Below are 18,828 nucleotides of genomic sequence, written 5' to 3'. Positions count from 1 at the left end.
TTACATGTTGTTTATTTATATATATATAGATAGATAGATATATAGGCCTAGTTGAAAATGTGAACGTGTGAAATTTGCCATTTTCCAAGTTAAAATATTGTAAATCATATCTTCTCACGTGCAAACATTTTGATGATTTTGATAAAGCGCTTGTTTCCCACGTGCTATTTCATATTTTGCTCTTTGTTTAGGGAAATGAATCAGTACCCCACACTCTAAAATGAGGCCTCACCTGACCACACCCAAAGTAACGACCAAACTCCTCCTGCCCGACTCTGAACATTTAATTATTGTACATCCAACAGACACCGCGCTCAGAGCCGCCTCCGAGGTTTCACCTCAAACTGGCAGCTGCGACCAGCATTCAACAGTTTGAATGTTGGTGTATTGATACAGCGTTATGTGTGAAAGGGGAGGTGAGAGGTGTTTGGCTCCTAATCCTCTTAGCAGCATTATGCTGAGCCTCGTTCAAGCCCTGACATGCGGTGCGCCCTTGTAGCTCTCCAAAACCCGGAGTCAGCATCTCTGCGTCCATACGCACAGCTGGAGGGACGGTCCGCAGCGGCGAGGAGTCTAGCAGCCGGCGGCACAGGTAAGACCCGCACCACCGCTCACTGCACACAGCTGCTTTCTGGGTTTTATTGTATCTTTGTCATTATTTTTGGATAGTCAAAGAAAATAGATTAAGAGTTTGATTCGACCTTGTATCATAATCCGCGCCGGCCTCACTTTACTCCGCAACGAAACCTCAACACGCCCTTTTTTAGTCTTAGATTTGATGGTTTTATCAACATCGAGATCTTATTGCACTGCAGGCAGGGTTAATTTAATTTAATTATTGATCGTTTATGGGACGCTTTTCATTTCGTTGTTTCTGTGCGCGCCTCACACAATAACTAATGAGCGGCAATTTCGGAATGAATTGTTTTTTTGGATGCAAGACCAATGCTTTTTCTTACCGACATGTTTAAAGTGTCTTTAATGGACTCCGGTTTTGTGAGGAGCCAAAGCCTGCGTGATTATGTATCCATAGTAACAGGTGGCTGTCTGCATCCCCCATCTCCCCCAACAAACACACACTTCTTAGTAGATCTGCCTCTGTAACTATGCAAGCAGTGAGGACATTAAAAATACATGTTCATGATGATGTGATTTTCAGCTGTGTGTTTTCTGTTTTCAGTCCTTCCACAGGTTGAAGCTGCCCGCTGTAAAAGATGAAACACACTGTGTGTACGTGCGTGTGTCTCTTCCTTGTCAGCGGCGTCTTCTCGCCACATAACGGTGCCGGAACAATCAAGGAATAGCAATGCATCTGACATAACTTCCTGTTTGGATTCGAGACCACGAGGGCAATGAACGTGCACTCGCCTCCGAGGAGGAGACTCAGGCGCAGTCGCGTCCTCTTCTTCATCTCAGGTGTGCTGCTGTGTTTCGTCTACACGCTGACTCTGAAGGCCAGGCTGTCACAGCCGCGAGCCTCCGCCCAGACGGATGACACACTCGGAGCAGAGAGGGGTGATGATGATGTCGTGGAGGTCAACATTAGGGAGGTGATGGCATCCAATGAGACAGCGGAGGAGGTTGTCTCAACTGGGGCCACCAAACCTCCTTTGGTGATAATCGTCAACAGTACAGATATCGAACAGTGCATCTACGTAGATCCTCATCCTCCCAAACCTCCTCCAACTCCACCGCCACCAACCACAACAGCTGCCCCTGGTCCCCCACTCCAGCCCCCTCACAGGAAAGGGGATTATCCAGAAGACATCTTCTCAGTGGAGCAGCGACGGCAAGGCTGGGTGGTCCTGCACGTCACAGGCATGATCTACATGTTTGTCGCCCTGGCCATTGTCTGCGATGAGTTCTTTGTTCCTGGGCTGGAGGTCATCACCAACAAGCTGGAGATCTCCGACGATGTGGCCGGGGCCACCTTCATGGCTGCCGGAGGCTCTGCCCCCGAGCTCTTCACCTCCCTGATCGGTGTCTTTATCTCCCACAGCAACGTGGGCATCGGCACCATTGTGGGCTCAGCCGTCTTCAACATCCTGTTTGTGATCGGCATGTGCGCCATCTTCTCCCGGGAGATGCTGCACCTGACCTGGTGGCCGCTCTTCAGAGACGTAACCTTCTACATCCTGGACCTTGTCATGCTCATCGTCTTCTTCCTGGACAACATGATCCTGTGGTGGGAGAGCCTGTTGCTGCTGATGGGCTACATCAGCTACGTGAGCTTCATGAAGTTCAACAGTCAGATCGAGCAGGGGGTCAAGAGCCAGCTCAACAAGCACATGAGTATCGTCAAGGTGTGGACCGCAGAGGAGCCGGAGAAGGTCAGTTGATGGCTCATAAAGTAGATTAAAGACGTGTTCTGGTCTAGAGTTATCTCAGGATATCTTGTTAGTGTTCACACTGAGCTTGTAAGAAAAAACTTAAATCAATTCCATTGTTGAATCCAGATGTAAACAGCAACCTCAGGTTCATATCAGCTCTATTATTCCACAATCAGCTTCAACATAGGAAACTCCAAATAACTGATTACAGCCACAGTTTGGCTTCTTCACTGATTTGCATCATCAAATCAAATCCACGCTACACTGAGAGGTTTCCATGATAATAGTGTTGATTTTACCAAGACTGTTTTTTTTCTTATCAGAGAGTGATGTGTCTGTTGCCTAGAGCTGAGATGACTCTGTGGTGTAATGTTGTTCAAATTACAGACAAAGCGATTAGTTGATTAATCGATTGGTTAATCGGCAGAAAAATAAACTGCAACGCATTTCATAATGTGTTAATCGTTTAAGTCATTTTTAAAACTGAAATACCAAAAATTCACTAGTTCCAGTTTTTAAATGTGAATATTTATATATTAGTCACCTATGACAGTAAATTGAATATATTTGGGTTTTACATTGTACAAAACAAGATATTTGAATGTGTAAACTTGGAAACTGTGATGGTCACCCCGCCTTTCGCCAGATGTCAGCTGGGATTGGCTCCAGCCTCCCGTGACGCTGTACGCAGGATAAGCGGTTGACGATGGATGGATGATTAAATAATCATCAAAATGGCATCATGGCTGGTTATTTTCTGTAGTGTTCAAACCCTGTGAAAAACCAACAATGAATTGATCCAACTAACAAACATTGTGATGAGCCACGCTGTTGCACAGGGTGACATGTTCCTTCATCACCATGAACACAATTACTGTAGTTTAATTTGACTCAGTCCCACATTCACTGTCCTTCTGCCCCAAATACAAAAAAAAGAGCACCACATGTGTATTAATCTGCCACTGAAAATAGTCCCCAACAAATGCACCATTTCCTCCTGTTTGAGTTTCTAAAAACTAGAGTGACCAGCTCTTTAAGGATAGTACTTGGCCCTTTTATGAATTAAATCATACACGTGGGAGCCTATTTCTTACTTACATCTTAAGTAGGAATCAGCGGTTTAGTGCTACGGACAAGGTTACAGAAGATATTTGGAGACTGACCAACATGTTGAATGACAGTTCATTTATACTGTTTTGTTGTTGTGCACCCACCAGAATAAAAACAAAGAAAGAAACAGACCAACTTCCATCGATAGGCTACACAGTATGTTTCCCATCGTTTCATCTCCTCACAGTCAGGACTGCTGCCTTTTCAGATACAGTGAAAGAGGGACAGTGATTTGTGGGTCTGTGCAGGTGACAGCCTGTATTTGTGTAAAACCCTTTGATGATGCTGAACAGAAAGCACTCCAGGTGTTACAGACAGCGTGTCACAGTGATGTGGATGACACCAGAATGTAGAGCTGTCATTTCATTTAGATTTTTAAAAAATCAAAACAAAGGAAAAATGTATTTTTAGGCTTATTTATCTGCAGAACGGCTGCAGACTAAACGGCTTCCTGCCGCTGACAGAGAGCAGCAAATGTCTGAGCTTGTAATTAACATGCAAAACTGTGTTTTAGTATTTCAAGTATGACCAGTACATTCTCCAATTAGCCTAAAGCACGTCTGCAGTCAGTATGTGGTCCTTCAGTCATAGCACTGACTGTAATGACTGTAGCGCTTTGAGTGGTCGAAAAGACTAGAAAGGCGCTATACAAGTACGGAGCATAATGAGGCATGCTGCCACATTAATGTGTCCAGAGTTACTGGAATTCAAAATATCCTCCTCCAGGAAATCCAATATATGTGTTTTTATTCAAATTAGTAAGTTATTCTTATTTCTCTGTAATGAATTCAGAGAAAATCTGTGGATACCTGTTGAATAATATACTCACCTGTCTCACAAGTCATGTACAGACTCTGTGTCTGCCTCTCTCCATAGGGGGAAAATACTTGTTTGTCTTAATAATAATTACACAATAATAATCTTTTTAAAAACCTAATACAAAATTAATATCCTGTCAGTGTTTATTTACACTGACAGGATTACACTTTAATTACAAAATTATAAACGCAACACTTTTGTTTTTGTCCCCATTCATCATGAGCTGAACTCAAAGATCTAAGACTTTCTCTATGTACACAAAAGGCCTATTTCTGTCAAATATTGTTCAAAAATCTGTCAAAATCTGTGTTAGTGAGCACTTCTCCTTTGCCGAGATAATCCATCCACCTCACAGGTGTGGCATATCAAGATGCTGATCAGACAGCATGGGGATTGCACAGGTGTGCCTTAGGCTGGCCACAATAAAAGGCCTCTCGAAAATGTTTCTCTGTATTGGTGGAGTTCAGGGCTCCAGAAACCAGTCAGTATCTGGTGTTACCACCATTTGCCTCATGCAGTGCAACACATCTCTTCGCATAGAGTTGATCAGTGGAATGTTGGTCGACTCCTCTTCAACGGCTGTGTGAAGTTGCAGTTAGGTCGAGACCCCGATGACGATGACGAGCACGCAGATGAGCTTCTGCTGAATGTGGAGGTCCTGCGCTGGTGTGGTTACACGTGGTCTGCCGTTGTGAAGCTGGTTGGATTTAGTACCAATTCTCTGAAACGCCTTTTGAGACGGCTTATGGTAGAGAAATGAAAATTCAATTCACGGGCAACAGCTCAGGTGGACATTCCTGCAGTCAGCATGACAATTGCATGCTCCCTCAAAACTTGCAGCATCTGTGTCATTTTTCTGTGTGATGGAACTGTAGATTTTTTTGAGTGGCCTTTTATTGTGGCCAGCCTAAGGCCTTTTATTGTGGCCAGCCTAAGGCACACCTGTGCAATCCCCATGCTGTCTGATCAGCACCTTGATATGCCACACCTGTGAGGTGGATGGATTATCTCAGCAAAGGAGAAGTACTCACTAACACAGATTCTGACAGATTTGTTAACCATATTTGAGAGAAATAGGCCTTTTTTTGTACATAGAGAAAGTCTTAGATCTTTGAGTTCAGCTCATGATGAATGGGGGCAAAAACAAAAGTGTTTAGCGTTTATAATTTTGTTCAGTGTATCAATCCAGCATTTCCCTCAGTGTCTTTATGCAAGTCAATATCCAGAGGGAACATACATCCTCAGTAATAACACCAACATCAAAAGTAATGTATCTCAGTGACAATCACATCAAGTAGATTGCCTCCCATTTTAGTCATGGACTGATTTATTTTAGCATCTAATGTCAAACCGTTCCTTCTGTATTTGACATGATATTCATCTGTTTGAATTTTTTATTTGCCCACAAACAGAGCGGAGCAGCTTTCCTTATGTAGCATATCATGCATGGGTTATGCTAACGATCAAATCTCACAAACGTGTGCAAACTCATAAACAGATGATCACCAGGTTTGTGCAGTTAAAAGGGATTGATGAATCCTACTTGGAAAGCTCACACCAACAAACCTCACAGAAAAAAGTCAAAGAGGTGAAGAATAAAAACGTGAAAATGCACTTGCATGAGACTCAATGTTTGTGCCTGTGTGCACATAACACCTGTGAGTGTGTTTTACATTTCAACAAGTGATTTGAACCAACCGGAAAATCAACAACAGACCAAGTCTAAAGGCAAGGGACTGAGTGAGACCCAGATCTTCTTACAGACACGGCCGGATTAACCTGCTGGGGGCAAAATTGAGCTCCTGTGCCCCCTCTATGCAATGTGTGTAGTCTAACTATGCCAGGATATTGCACAAGCCCAGGTTTGCTCTGTGGTAATTTGATCACTTAATTTAGCAATATGCACCATGTAAGCACAGAATCAGCAGAAGAAATGGTGTCAGGATGAGGTAATAAAGCACGATCCACTTTAAGGCTTAAGCTTCATGATGTGCTCTTTTGCTGATGGCGAGAAACTCATTCATACTACAGTGTTAACTAGATTGGATTACTGTAGAGACCTTTGTCCAGTCATGTGGACCCCCACCCCACCCAGCTACTACTTCCTTGATAGTCTGCAGAGTTGATCTTGGTTTAGACTCAACTTCAAACCAGATAAATCAAACATGTTTGACTTTTGGAAATGAAAACCTGACGTGTGCAATCCACAAAAGTAAAGTATGTCACTCAATGTGTGAAGCCAATTCTTTTCCACAGCTTCACAATGGAACAAATAAACCACTCACATGCCCGTGGATACATGCATATAAACTGAATTAGTGACGTGCTGCTAACCGAATAAGTTGTCATTGACTTTACAGGAGAGTGAGGCTCCACCAGCACCTCCTCCTTCTGCTGCTGCTCCTCCTGCTGCTCCCCCTGCAGCTCCCTCTGCTGCACCAAAAGCTGAAGAAAAATCCAAACGAGAACCTGAACCTCTCCCGAGCAGCCCTCAACGCATCAAATCACCATCAGATCTACAAGAGGACAGAGCACGACTCAGGGTATGAAAAACCACATTTTATTATTGTTGGGTTGGAGTGACACAACCTCCAAACGCAGAGTATTTCTCTTACTACAGCCCATAGACTGTATATAAAGATGGACGACATGATGCTACAGTATATGTCATGAACCCCACACCCTCCATGTTAGCAGATGAGTCACGGGCCACACTAAAACAAATTACATATCAAATAAATGTTTCCCAAAGATGGTTTCTGTCATTTTAGGTGTGTTCAAGTGTTCATTTTTCTTATAAGTTTGGTATAAATCAGTTATTCACAGGTGAGCTCGACTCACAATTGTGCTGAGGAAGGGAAGACACGTCATCTATCTTTAAATATAGTGTGTGGTGCAAACCTTCATTCCCCTTCAACATGTGGAATAATTCAAAGTGTCGCCATTATCATGAGCCTGTAATTAACATGCAAAACTGTGTTTTAGATATCATAAGACTAGAAGATTGCAAATGGTAAAGTATTAGCTGGAAATTAGCTATTAACCATGATAAATAAAAAAAATTTGTTCAACTTTACTTTGCCTGAAAGTTATTGCTGCAGTTTGTTTTCTGATTACGTGTCTACTGGCCTGTAGGTGCGTCCCGTCCTGCAGCGAGGCGGCAGCTCGGCCTCCCTCCACAACACCTCGCTGAGGAGCACCATCTTCCAGCTGATGATCCACACACTGGACCCTCTGGGAGAAGGTAACAACCAAAACCAACAAATATTCAAATCTGCAGCCTGCTGGTTGACGTGTTTCTAAGATAAAACCCTGTGAAATTTAAAACGAGGACATAAACCACTGTTTTAAATATTCGATCCGTAAATGTTTTTCCATCAAGTTGTCACACACATAAAAAGTAAAATTGTCACCCTTGGTGATTTGCTGAGGCAGCTGTGGTGTGGGAGAGGTTTTCATAAATCTGTAGTGGCCTTGAGGTGCAAAATACAACATTCCAGAAAACAAATAAACAAAAAGGACACATCTTTTCCAGGTTTTCAGAGAAGTGTGTTTTCTGAAATGTTGTGCTTTGCACCTCAAAGCTACTGTTAATCTTTCATCAAACATACAATTTAATGATTGAATTTAATTCATGTGGATTGAGTTAAGAATAAGGAGGCAAGAAAAACTTCTAATCTGTTTTATATTTGTCAGCGTTTGCTGTCATAAAAAGCAGTAAAACCTCGCATCTGAGATGCTCGAGCTAGTGAGTTTTGAATAATGACGATTAATTGATTTAATGTCTTTCAATCAACTAATCGACTAAATATTCCAGTGACTCAGCTCTATCGCGTCCTGTAAGTCAGGGTTGCGTGATGAACCTCGGCGACCTTCAGCCCGTCCTCAAACTCACCAGGCCGTTGTTCCTCACACTCCCCACAGCACTCGGCCACCGCTGAGCCTTAATCAGCTTTTCAATACAGGCTAATAAAAGCTGGATAAGAGCCAGCGTGCTAGCAGACCAAGCTCTTTATCTCTATGGATCTCTGTGCAGCTGTATTGTATATCATTACTGTGAACTGTCAGCATCTTAAACATGGACCTGAGGAGATTTAGCTTCCTGAGAATTGTACCAGTTTTCTGCTCAGTTAAATAAATTCATAAAATCTCACTTGTTACTTGTAGAAATTATAAGAATCTTCATATTTTATAAGTTCTTCTTATGCTTATGTTTGCTAAAGTCTTAATTTGTAAAGTAACTAAAGCTGTCAGATAACTGCAGTGGAATAAAAGGTACAGTATTTCCAGTATGTGGTGGAGCAGAAGTAGAAAGTGGCATCTATCTCACATTTAGTACAGTACTTGAGTGAATGTACTTTTACTGTTACCACTGGCTACAGGTTATGAAGCAGTCAGTGTGCTGCAGTGGATTTGTGTGGCCCAGTGTTTAGACTGACAGGAGAGGAGAAGCCAGATATCATGAGCACAAGGAAAATTCTCAATGTTTGTGAATCAGTTTTGGTTTTCAGTTTTCTTTCTCTATATCAGGACAAAGCCACAGCGTCGAGTACCCAGTACTACTTAAATATTACTATAATATTAATTAACAATGAATGAATCATCATTTAATAATGCTTTATAAATCAGTTATAAGCCTTTAAAAGGACAACATTTGGGTTGCCAGGTTGTGGCTGGTGTTTATCCTTCTCCAGCTTGACTTTGATGCTCTTCACGTGGCCTCCACTGAGCTGTTTAACCAGAATGGCATCAGGACCAGAACTCATTCACTAACAACTTAAGTCTGCAACTGTACCCTTTATTAACAAGTTAACTATCTATAATTATAAATGACTTACTATCTTTTGCAGTTGGCTCATTACTGTAGTCAGTGAGACACTTTGATGTGTAAAGTATTAGTAAATGATTTATTAACTTGACCTTTATTAAGTTATTATTACATTGCAATACAACTTATAAACCCTATAAAAGAGTGACTTATTAGAAAGTGGTCAGAAAGCACATTGTTCAGATTGTGTGTGCGACAACTGAGCTTTGACAGTTTAGTTACAGAGAACTACAGGAACCATTTTGTACACTTCTTAAAGCTCCTTCTTCATTTTTGGAATTAAAAATATGCTCTTCCTAAAATACTAAACAACACTATTAAAGAACAGCTGTTGGTGATGCATTTCTAGGTTTGCTTTTAACTGGTTAAACAAAGTCACAGACAGCAGAAAATTTAATTTGCGTCTGTTACTTAAAACATGAAGGAATTTCTTCTCGGAGTCACCGCTTTTCATCTGTAGTTAAAAAAATTGTTTTGATGGCGAAACAACTCGGTCCAGGTGTGTTCTCAAGTGTTGTTGAAAGGCTGTGTAGGAAGTCTCTAACTGAAGTTGAAATTAGATGAGAAGGGATGAATGAAAGTGGAAACATTAGTGATGTAAATACAACAGATAAACCATTTGGAAGACAGATGATTTCTATCAGTTCGAGTGGACACAAGTTGATTTTTATGAAAACACTGATGCATAAATATAGAAAACAAATGAATTTCAGATCACCCAGAAGTTAAAATTGTTGCTGTGGGTTTCCATCCTAGAGGCAACCCTTAGAGGGGCCCTGAAAAACCCCGGCCAGAGGAAAGCCAGAAGAGGTAAGAGCGGCAACAAGATGTCGCCTCGCTGTTGTTTCCTGTCGTGTGTCTTGTTGTGATTGTAGTAATTTGATTACAAATTGGAAAGTTGAAGCGAATTTCTTTGACTTTCCAGTTTCTTCGTCTGACCTTGAATAGCGCTTCAAGAATAGGTTTCAGAAAGGAAGTTCTCATTTAATATATTTATATCTAGTTGCATGTGATTTGAAGTGTCACATAACTGGAGGAAGCTGATAGTGTTTGGGATTTAGTCTGATGTGTGTTTCTGCCAATCAGAGACATCTTTTAATGGTGATGTCAGAGGGGAGAGATCAGTGCAGAGAAAAGGTAAGATGTTTTGGTGTCGTGTCTGTTGTTGTGTTCAGTCCGGTCTGCTTCTGTCCCAGAAATGTTTCCGCAACTGATTTTAGTTGGTTGTTTTGTCTATATTGGATGGTTGCATGTTAGTGTGTTTGCATCTTGTTGTTTCTGTGTTATTGTGAGCATCACTGACCTTTTCCACACACTGCCTGTGTAGAAAAATAAGGGTTTCAAGGTTCTCAGTTTGTGCATCTTCGCCTCTTCAGCTCTGGTAAAAAGCTTCCACGAGGATGTGGTTGTTGACAAGGCTTCAAATGAGTCTCGAAGGATTTACAAGTACATTCTTATTGTAAATGAATGTGTTAAGTTTGTCTGTTTAGGAGGAAATAGGAGGAACTTATGAATAAGATCTTCCATTTTCCTTCCATGTGCATTTTTGGAAAAGCAAAAAACAACTACAACTAAACTTTTGACACAAAGCTGTTTAAGGGTTATAGTTTGTAAAGATCAGGATACTTTAATTATGTTGCTAATTTGAGAGTCCAGACATGTATTCAGAACCGCCTACTATACTAGCAGTACGTTCTGTTTTGGCGTAAATGCAGTATGTAATATGCAAAATCTGCAGTATGCCAAAAATTCCCGGATTTCGTACTGTCTCAGAACAAATCCCCAGTATGCATCGGACCACTCAACATTGCGCACTGTGACCCATAATGCAAAGTGCTAGAACGTTCAAAGTGGAAAGAACACAATTGCTCTGTCCCTGATAACAAAAACTATAACTCAGCATTAGATTTAAGTTATGTTTGTTGTCAGCTTGCTAAGCTAACATTGCTGTCTTTGTGATATCAAACGTTAGCTTAGCAGGCTGAATAAGCGTTGTGGCTATGGGTAGTAGGACAACTGCAGCTAGCTACGACGTTACATTCATTACAGATCCTTACGTAAGATTAAATAAAAAATAAAAGTAAAAAGTACTTACATTTGTATTTCTCATATTGTTTACATCCACTTTTGCCAAAACCGTAAGCCGGCTAAGCCTGGCCTAGCATAGGCTACCATAAGATAAAATGATGTAACCATTTCATACTGTATACTGCTGTGAAATCGGCCGCCGGTAGTATTTAGTAGGCGGTTATGAATACACCCATAGAAATATTAAAGTCAAGGATATTAGGCGATGTACGCTGGCACATAGAGCTCCTGCACTTTCTCACTGCTATGCACCAACATTTAGTCGGCAATTTCAACTGATCACAATAATCTGGAGGGTTGTAGATTTTACATTTTAACACAGGTGTGGGTTATGAATTTGATTTGAGCATAGAGTATTGTTTTATGGAGGAGTGCTATTCTATGCCAGTCTTCTGAAAAAAGTCAGTGTGTAAGTATAAGGTCAAAGGCTTGTTGACTTGGTTGCACAAAATTGCTCACGGACGAGGTTTATCTCGATTGATATAACACGGACTCAGGTTGTTTGAGCAATGATTCTCTTCATTGCAGCAAAGAACAAAGTAAAGCCTCTGAACGTCCCGGTCGCAGACAAACAGTCAGATCACCGCCACTCTGAAGGTGAGTTTTATGTTGTGAAGATACTTTATCTTGTTTAATAAACAGTCAGATACTGTAGATCTTTGTGTGGAATAAAAACTCAACTTTGCTATTCTTAATGCTTACCACTCACGGAACAAAATATTTAATGTTTTAATGTGGCTGCAAAGGAAAAGCTCAACGATGTTAACTGAATAAAAATGGTTTATTCTGTACCACAGCCATTTTCTTTGCAGCAGTAGGTCAAATTCAACGTCCTCCTATCTTAAAAAACAGCATTAGAGTTGTTTTCAGCATTACTGAAACATTTATACTGTTGGTAGAATTCTCCTTACGAAACTGTACTTGTTAACAGCCAGACAGCTAAATTGTTTGATTACTCTTTAAGATTTAAAGCCCCAAACCACTTTTCTTTTCAGCTGAAAACCATTGTAGCCTAACTCAAGGCTAATATTAGCATCTTTTAGCATGTAGTTTAATATGCCTACATTTTACACAATAAAAGTTGGTTTCAACCATGTAACCTCCCCGAAAACCCCATGTCTACTTTAAATTTCCCTTTGTTTATTAAACAAGATAAAGTACCTTTTTTTAGGAGTTGTTGAAAGCTTATTTTTAGACTAAGCTAGCAATTCTCCCTGCCTCCAGTATTTGTGTATGTTGATTTTCTCATAAAAAAGGCTAATAAGCAGGTTTCTAATTATGTTTAAAGAGGATTTCTGGCCATTTTAAGGATATTTAGAAACTTTTTAGGATACCTTCAGTTTTAGGCTATTTTAATTTACTTTAGCCTGACTTGTAGCTGCTAACTAGCTAGGTTTTCACCTGTCTGTGCTGTGAAGAGTAGAAGGCACCGTAGTAACGTTACATAAACAGGAATTTTTATTTATTTTCTGGCAGCAAATACAACACACAACCTTTCACTAGCTATTATATTGCAGCCCGAGCTTATCTGCATACTTGAATGTTTACTAAAGTACCGAAAAGACTCACTTTCACAACCAACCCGCTAGACTCTCACACCGGGTTACACACAAAGTCACCTTCCTTAAACGTTTGACAGGTAGCACACAGGTGCAGTTAGGCTGTTGGTGTGCTAACCAGAGGTGGAAGAAGTATTCAGGTCCATTACTTAAGCAAAAGTACTAATACTAACCTTACTTTAAAAATACTCAACTAAAGGTTCTGTATTATAAACCTTACTAAGGTAAAAGTATGTGTGTTACAGCAAAATGTGCTAATTGTGCAGTAAAACGATCCCTGTCTGTGTTTTACTTTTATATCTGATGTTTCTGGATTAATATTGCTGCATTTATGTGTATGTTGCATTTTACTGCTGTAGATGTTTAAGGTTGAGCTGATTTTATCTACTTTAAATGCTGCTGGGTAGTTTAATCTACAGCAATGCATCATATTCTATAAGGTCATCATTTGCTCTATTTGATAATGTACGCCATTATTTTAGAGAAAATATGAATATCGAGATATGTGTTTTATATAGCGATATAGCCTAAAAGTATTGCAATATTATTTATAGTTCAGATGAAGATGCAAACAGGGTTCTGCACAGTTTCATAAAGTGACAAAAAGTGAACGTTTGGTGGTATTTTTCATTATATTGTAAGTTTCTGAGCTGGAGAGCAACCATAAATGGTTGGCTTGTGTATCGATTATCAGAGATGGTTGGGGGTTGAAGGAGGTTGTTCCACAATCAGCGGAGCCTCTCAGTCGAGGTGTTTGTGCGTCACAGTGTGCAGTAATGAGGTGCTTCAGAGTAAGGTGCAGAGCAAAGTGGGTCTGCAGGGAGGCTGGAGAGGCCCAATGAGCCCCAATCAGTCAGCACAAGGATTAACATGCGATGGGACTGTGTGTGCGTGTGAATCCCTTTTCCTTCATAGCAGAGCTTGTTTATCTCCAAACACTCCAATCACTCCCACTGGCACTTCACACATCCCACACGACCAATCACTTTTCAGCTTAACGTTAAACATATGATTGTTTTGTGTCAAAGTGTGAAAAAAAAACAGCACTTCCTGTTTTTAAAAAGAGACGTGTGAGATTATAAAATGTGGGTGAGCGATCATTAACAGGATTATGTACACTGACTGGTTTAAAGTGAAGACAAGTGTTAACCAGACTTAATTTGATGTCAGAGTCCTCCATATACAGTCTATCTGCTGTGTGTTCTTTCTCTTTCTCCAGAATCTGAGATACAAAAGCCAAACGCTGAGCAGGCAGCTGCTGCCTCTGCTGCCGTTGCACCAGGGGGCGCTGCAGCAGCAGAGCCGTCCACCTCCCAGCCTCAAAAGACAGAAGAGAAGAGTGAGAAGGAGACCGACCAGCCAGATGAGTCAAAGGTAGGAAGAGATGATTTAAACTGCTGAACAGAATTACTGAAACCAGAAGCTGTAATTCTCAAAGATGTGTTTAAATTTAGACGTGGGAAATTATTTTGATCCTCTTGTTTGGAAGTCTAGTCTTTCTTGTGCTGAAATGACCTTTAACTTACATGTTATTACTAACACACATGCTTTTATTTTCCCTGTATTGTATCGCAAAACATAAGCAACCACGTCAAAGTAACATTACCTGAGATAAAGGACCCAACAGCGTCTCAATCCTCCTGACGTACTCTGTGTTTGAAGCTCTTAAACGCTCCTTTTATAACAACTTGACAAGTGAGAAATACGAGGTATTGATATGAAGGCAGATTTAAAGTTGCTCTTAGACTTGAATGAATTCTTCTGAAAACTATATATTATATACTGTTTAATTACATTTAATACTGTATTATGTCCATATAAATACAGACAAACACTAAGTATATTATTATGGTGTTTGTTGTTACAGCAGATGGTATCATATTACTCTGACATGTGCTATACTTTGCTGCTACTAATCAAACCACTGTGTGTGAGATAGTACTGCAGTATTTCTGTGCAAAACTTTGAGTAGCTCTTGCATGGTTTCTATGTAAAAACAGTTTTTATTTAATATACTATATAAATATATTTTTTATAATTTTATAGTTATTGCTGTCCTTGTGCTACTGTAACACCTGAATTTTCCCCCTTGGGATCAATAAAGGCCTATCTCAGTATCTGAGTACAAGATAGACCAACATAGAAAAGAACAACAGGTGAGCAAAAACATGGTTAAATCTAAAATATATAATATAGATAGAAGCCTGTCCAGTTCAGTGTCCATGTGGCAGGACAGCCTTTGCCTTTTGTGTCTAAAAAGTTAAACTGTTATGTTTCATTTGTACAACAGAGCCAGAAAAACAAGCACATCGTGTTTAATAAAATTAGGGCCGCTACTAATGATTAATCGATTAGTTGTTAGTTGAAAAAAATGTCATCCTCAAATGTCTTTGTCCGCAACCCACAGATATTTAGTTTACTTTCACAGAGGAAGAAAGAAACCAGAAAATTTCACATTGGAGAAGCTGGAATGTTCTTCCTTAAAAACATTGCTGAATTGATTGACAAAGTAGTTGGCAATTAATTTGACGATTAATCAATTAATCATTGCAGCTCTGAATAAAAGGTTTAACTAGTTTCCCCAGTATTCTCATTGGTTGCTAATAAAAAAAATGCAAGCATGACAGAATTAAAGTTTGAAAAACTCACACCGTCTCTCTCACTTGTTTCACGCGTGTGCTCTCTCCTGCAGGCGGCAGCGGGGGGATCAGAGGGCTCGGACGGCGGCGGTGAGGACGAGAGTGGTGACGAGGAGAGCAGTGACTCCAGTGAGAGCGAAGAAGAGGAGGAGGAGGGATGATGATGATGGAAAAAAGGAGGAAGAGGAAGAAGAGGAAGAGAATGAACCGCTGTCTTTAGAGTGGCCTGAACCAGACGCAAGCAGGCCACATATCTGTTCCTGCTGCCCATTGTGTTTCCGTTGTGGCTCACGCTGCCTGACGTCCGCAACGTGGTGAGTCCGAACCACCTTCATGGACACCAGTGTGAAATGCGACTACCTATGCTCAAGTAAAAGTACTACAAATTCAAAGTATTTCCATTGTATGCAACTTTATACCTCTCTCACTACATCTCAGAGGCAAATATTCTGCTTTTACAGCAAAGGTACTTTTCAGATTAAAAATGTTCATACCATTTTTGTCCAGCGAAAACCACGTATCTCCACAACTGGTGATGAATGTTGTGTGAAAACTAAGATGAGATCAGATAGATTTTATTGATCCCACAAGGGCAAATTCACTTGTTACAGCAGCTCCAGATACGACACAACACAACAGATGAGAAAATACACATTAAATAAAACATTGAATAGAAGAAGATATAGAAATAGAAGAATAAGAGTTACATTTAATGTTGAAGAGAAAATCTTACATTTACCCATTTGGCAGACGCTTTTATCCAAAGAACAACATACAAGCATTACAGTAAGAGTAAGAGATCTACAAGTGACAATAGATGCTAGTAAGAGCATCAGTAATACCTAGGAAAGCAAGTAGGAGGTAACGATTAGTGCAATCAATACAAGAGAATTGGAAGGAGATAGAAGAGGAAGAAGCAGCAGCAGCACAGGAAGTGCATGTTAGAGGTTAGGGGTGTTATAAGAGGAAGTGTACTCAGAAATCTTCCTACTTCAGTTAAATTAACAGCCTTGGATCAGCTGGAAAATGCATCGTCACAAAGCTGAAACAGCTGTTTTTCTGAGCTCATAAACAGGTTTCAGAGGTTACAGTAGATGCACGTGCGTCTAGATGACTCAGTTTAATTGCTAACCCAAGGACATGTTATAAACTCCACAAGCTTGTGAACCTATTTCACACTTTGCTGAAATAAAAATGCGGATTATCAAACGGATCTCCAGCACATGAAAGAAAAACCGACACCTGCATCATTTATTGGCAGACATGTTTGGCATCTGCTGAGTGCTGCTGAAATATGTGAGCGCAACCTAAAACCATAAACAGACATTAAAACACACGTACAAATCTGCGTTTCATTTAAGAGCAACCTTTATCATCTGGATCCAAATCTGTTTCATAATATCGTGTGGCAGCTTCTCTGAACACCAGAACTTCTCTTGTATGTCCCAGGCGTCCAGGAGGTATTTTGCTGTGACGTTTATCGGCTCCATCCTGTGGATCGGAGTTTTCTCCTACCTGATGGTGTGGTGGGCTCATCAGGTTGGTTGACACTTTACACAAGTCATGTTTATGGGAGTTACATCCACCGTGACACTAGAGTTTCTACAGAGCATGGAAAATATTTCCGTTGGATGAAAAAAGCTAGGCTTATGTGCAATTATTTTAGAGCAGCGATTCCAAAGTGTGGCGCACGCACCCCTGGGTGTGTGTGGAGCTGCCTCTGCCCGACAGGAAAATGCAATGGTGGTGTAGTAGTGTAAAGACTACAACAATTATTTTTTATGGAATTTTCATGAAATAAAACTTAAATTGAAAACTTTCCTTTGTAAATTTAATTTCAAATTAAAAACGTTATTATTAATAGTTAGCTTACAGGAAATGGCTACTCGCACACCTCTCTCTGGCACCTGTGCTGTACTAAGAAATCTCATAGGATCCTCTTTTGTCCATGTCATGTTTATGAGGCTATAACAGGGTTGGATTTGTAAAAAAAAACAGAGGGGGGAAGTTTTGAAACGTTTTTTTTTGTCATGAAAATACCCTCCCTTCCGGTTCAGCAAACAGATGAACTAAATATACGTGTATGTATATGCGCAATCCTAGAGAGAGAGGGGGTTTGTGGGTGCAGCAACCCAGTCAAGATGTAGAAGGGGGTGCGTTGCCTAAAAAGTTTTGAACCACGGTTTTAGAGGATTACTTTAGACTATTTGGGAAAATTCACTTCTTTTGCCTTCTTGTCAAAAGTGAAACAAACAGATTGAAATCACTCTCTGTACAGTAAAGTACAGTACAGGACTGGAAACGGGAAACAACTAACAAAATCACCCCCCAGCACCTCTTTGGACACGTTATATCATGCTCGTTTAATCTAAAAAACAGAGGGGGGAAGTTTTGAAACGTAAAAAAACAAGGTATAAATGAACATGACTATAAACAGACAACCTCTGACATTTGATTTTCAAAAATGTATGAATATTCAAAATAAACACCAATCCGTTCCTGGATTTTAAGAAATGGGCAAACATGTTATGCTGGAGGACGCACAGATCTGATTTTGGTACGGTAGGTGCCTAAGATGACCAACCAGGCAAAAACTGTAAAACCCACATCTGATATGGCCAGATGTGTTACTGACTCTCAGTTAAACCGCACCGGTTAATTGTTTCTTGTTTACAGGTGGGTGAGACTATGGGCATCTCAGAGGAAATCATGGGCTGACCATCCTTGCGGCTGGGACATCCATCCCTGACCTGATCACCAGTGTGATTGTGGCCCGGAAAGGTCTGGGGGACATGGCTGTGTCTAGCTCAGTGGGCAGTAACATCTTGATATCACTGTCGGGTGAGTGACTGCATTACCCTGTCTGTACTAGTTGTCAACGTTTGGATAGACACTGTTTCTCAGTTGAAGAAGCATCGCTGAACCACATTATTTACATGTAAATCAAAATTAACGCAGTCAAATATGGCATCAAGAGTGTTGAGCGTAATATCATTTAGAGAATTCAAAAACAATGACTATCTTGCTTTTCATTAGCTGCAGAAAGTTCTGTGACATCCTTCACTTAGTGTGAAGAAGAGGCCAGCAGCTTAATCAGCTGTTGAAGTATCAATCTGCATAAAAGAGAAATACTTTTGAATGTAGGAGAATCTAGAAAGTAAAAAGCTACAGGACTCCAATCGAAACGTGAGGGAAAACCAAAAGTAACAGATGAACAAATCGATCAGCACAGTAATTAATTCAGCAGAAGAGGGTTGATCTAAATGTATGATGGGACGAATGGAAGTTGTGCTTAGAGATCAACATTCACCAAGTAGATACTGCTTTTAAACCAATTTAAATGTTGTATTATGAGATTATGATATCATATCACTTAATACACTTAATCTGAAAACTAGCTGCCAGATAAATGCAGTGGAGTAAAAAGTTTTCTCTGAAATGTAGTGGAAGAGAAG

At 40.4% G+C, this 18,828-nt stretch overlaps 1 pseudogene; it reads left to right on the top strand.

Annotated features, from left to right (window-relative positions):
* The first annotated feature begins 5 nt into the window (after positions 1-5).
* LOC119884171 lies at positions 6-18,214 on the top strand (annotated as a pseudogene).
* The last annotated feature ends 614 nt before the right edge of the window (positions 18,215-18,828 follow it).

Source organism: Micropterus salmoides, unplaced genomic scaffold (genome assembly GCF_014851395.1).
Source record: "Micropterus salmoides isolate LMB-PRFRI ecotype aquatic unplaced genomic scaffold, ASM1485139v1 Ms_hic_scaffold_3247, whole genome shotgun sequence".
NCBI lineage: Eukaryota > Metazoa > Chordata > Actinopteri > Centrarchiformes > Centrarchidae > Micropterus > Micropterus salmoides.
The sequence above is the reverse complement of the archived record's forward strand: the minus strand, read 5'-3'. Positions and strand labels throughout refer to the sequence as shown.